At 33.7% G+C, this 3,656-nt stretch overlaps 1 protein-coding gene across 1 annotated transcript in view; it reads right to left on the bottom strand.

Annotated features, from left to right (window-relative positions):
• Positions 3,362 to 3,656, bottom strand: part of LOC107642882 (ATPase family AAA domain-containing protein 3) — a gene marked incomplete in the record, with an annotated part of 3,940 nt that continues 3,645 nt past the window's right edge. The window contains 1 exon segment of the mRNA XM_016346379.2: positions 3,362 to 3,613.

The following is a 3,656-nucleotide window of genomic DNA, read 5'->3' on the forward strand; positions in this document are numbered from 1 at the left end:
ATGTCTCTTTATTTTTAATAAAAAATAAATAAATTAGAAACCAAAACATTTTTTATTGATACTTTTGATGCATGGTATGTTATATAGGAAAAATTCTTGTTTGAGAGGACCTCTGCTCATCTCCTAGAAGAAGATGCACAGTGTTTCTTTAATCCATGCTTCTATTTGCATATTGTTTATATCTTTCAGTTTCTTCATGCAAATTAAAAGGAATATGAGATGAAAATTGAGTCTTGACGGCAACAAGGTAAGTGATGCATATATTGATGCATGTTGTATATATTACAGCTAAAGAAATAATGCTTCATTATAAGCAGCCATAGCCATAAGATTGAAAAAACGAGGGATTGGATCCACGAGGATTCCATAAAACCATCTCAAGTAGAAAATTCATCTCATCTTTATTTATGATCTACGTGTCATAAAAAGTAACTCCACATAAATTTTTGTGTTATAAATAGTAAATAAAAACTCAAAATATCTCTCTTTTTCATTAAAAAGAACTAATTTTAGTCCCTATTATAGTCCCACTTAATTAATTAATTAAAATAATTAAAATTAATGTAGTTATTATTTTATATACAATAATATTATTAAAATTTATAAATTTAAAAATAATTCACTATTAAAAATATTAAGATTAAAAAAATTAATAATTTCATATATAATAATAAAACAACAACTATTTAATCGCTAGTATTGCAACATCTAATTTTGTAATGTAGTTAGTATTTTAAATTTTATAAATAAAAATAAATAATCCAACTAAAAATTATTTTATAATATATAAAAATTAAATTTATTTTTTATGTAAAATAAATTTAATTAATTATAATTTAATATAACAATATAAATAATATTTGATATTGATTTAACATAATTATTTATATTAATTATAATTTAATATAATAAATTATTATAATTATTAATAAATTAATTATAATTTAATTATTTAATATATATTTAATATATTTTTATTTTTTTATTAACTTACCACATGGCATGATTTTATTGGTTGTTGCAAGTCCCTGTTTAGAGGAACTCTCAACCTTGATCCACGTGAAGAGTCCTCCTTCCCTTTTCACTCCAATGGTAATTGAGTCCCATATGTCAGAAGAAGAACTCTATTTCTTAGCATTGGAGTTGCTCTAATACCTCGCCACCTCAATTTTATGACTTAAGCATAAGACTCTGTGTGGTAGGGTATTACAAGATGTTCTCGTCGCGTTCTATTCATGATAGTGCTCTAGATGTTCTTAAATTTGTCACAGATCTTCACGAGCTTCCCAGCTAGCTTCAACTATCGGGAGTCCTTTCCACTTGATCAAGTATTTAATACTTGGTGATACTCCTCTTCATTGCATTACGCGATTAGCTAAGATCTCTTCGATTTCTTTCTCAAAAGATCTAATCACCACAGGCGGAGCACGACTCGAGTCACCTCTACTCGGTTCATCTTGGTCTTCTTGATATGATTTAAGCATATTCATATGGAAGACCAGGTGGATCTTCATAGAGGGAGGGAGTTGTACTTTGTAAACAACCTCCCCAACACTTCCAATGATCTCAAATGGCTCTTCGTTTTTGTAGATTAAACATTTATGAACCTTACGAAAGATTTTGAATTGTTGTGGAAGAAGTTTAATCATTACTTTATCTCCCACTTGATATCTTGTATGCCTCATTTTCTTATCTGCTCATTTCTTCATTCTCCTTGCAGCTTTGTCGAGATAAGAATGAGTGACATCTACTTGTTTTTCCCATGACTTAATCATATGATAAGCTCCAGGGCTCTTCCTTAAGTAAGAGGAAGAAAGAGAGTGTAGTGTAAGCGACTATTGTCCGGTCACAATCTCGAATGGACTCTTCCCTGTGGACTCGCTCTTTGCAGATTGTATGAAACTGAGTAATGTCTAGGAATTTTGTCCAATCTTTCTTATTTGCGCTTACAAAATGCCTCAAGTAACACTCGAGTAAGGCATTCACTCTCTCAGTCTTCCCATTGGTTTGAGGATGGAAGCTTGTTGAGAAATGAAGCTCCGACCTAAGGAGTTTGAATAGCTCTGTCGATAATCGTCCTGTGAAGCGTGGATCTCGATCACTAATGATACTCTTAGGCAATCTCCAGTACTTCACCACATTCTTGAAGAATAGTCGTGCTGCTTCCTTTGCAGTGCAGGCAGTAGGGGCAGGTGTAAAAGTAGCATACTTCGAAAATTGATCTACTACCACAAGAATAGATCCAAACCCCTCGAATTTCAGTAAGGCAGAGATGAAATCTAAAGACACACTTTTTCACGGTTGCTTTGACGGCAGCAGAGGTTCCAACAATTCACTTGGTGTTTTGTTTTTAATCTTATCTTGTTGGCACACAAGACAAGTCTTCACATAACTCTCTACTTCATCCCTCATTTGAGGCCAATAATAGGAAGATTCAATAAGTGCCAAGGTCCTTCGTTGGCCTTGATGACCAGCCCATTTGGTGTCATGGCATTCCTTCACTAGCTTTCTTCTTAGATTTTTTCACTTAGGATAATATAGTCTTCTCCCTTTAGTGTAGAGAAGGTCTTCTTCTAGCCAAAATTGTTTAGTCTAACTTTCTCTAGCCAATTCCACTAATTTCTTCACTAATGGATCATGATGCAATCCTTCTTTGATGGTATGCAAAATATTTCCTTCAACCATGGAAATGGCTGCCAAGTCAACCTTGCGGCTCAGCGCATCTACTACCACATTAGTCTTGCCAGGCTTGTATTCAAATTCAAAATCAAACTCAGCTAAGAAATCTTGCCACCTAATTAGTAACTTGTTTAGGGCTTAACTTCTTCTGAGTTTGGAAGTAGCTTGTAGCCACATTGTCTGTCTTGACGATGAAGTGTGAACCAAACAAGTAGTGACACTAAGTTATCAGATAATGTACCACCGCGGTCATCTCTTCCTCTTGGACAGTGTATCGCCTCTCTATATCAGTCAACTTGCGACTCAAAAGACAATAGAATGTCCTTTTTACATCAGAACCCCTCCAATAGCATAGTTAAAAGCATTAGTGTGAATTTGAAACACTTTTGAATAATCGGACAATGCTAGTACTGGTCTTTCTGTAATGACAGCCTTCAACTCATCAAAAGCCTTTTGACACTCCTTTGACCATTTTCAATAGTGATTCTTCTTGAGAAGATCAGTTAATAATGCAGCCTTAGCAGAATATTCATTGATAAACTTCCAATAGTAATTAGTCAACGCAAGGAATGACCTTAATTCAGATACGGTGACAACGTGCGTATTTCGTTTCCATGCTTGGCTTTGTTCTCCATCCATACTATGAAAATTTAGTTTTTCATGTTAACGAAAAAGAGATACATATTTCGCAATTTAATTTTTTAGAATCTTATTTATTAGACCTCAACATAAATCAATTCATCGCAAAACTATGCGAATTACAAACTACAATTTTGACTATATTTGGTTCAAATAATCTAGAAGGCAACGAGCTCGTTCGCTATCAAAGGCCTGGTATCATGCTACACTCCCGAGGCCTGGTTTCGTAACAAATATTTTAATGAATGAACATGCCCCATCGGTCAAAAATATACTGGTAGAAATCACAAGACAGAAAACTTCCAGGGATGGTCGCAATGGGATTCAGATCAATGAAG

Source organism: Arachis ipaensis, chromosome B05 (genome assembly GCF_000816755.2).
Source record: "Arachis ipaensis cultivar K30076 chromosome B05, Araip1.1, whole genome shotgun sequence".
In the NCBI taxonomy this organism is placed as follows: domain Eukaryota; kingdom Viridiplantae; phylum Streptophyta; class Magnoliopsida; order Fabales; family Fabaceae; genus Arachis; species Arachis ipaensis.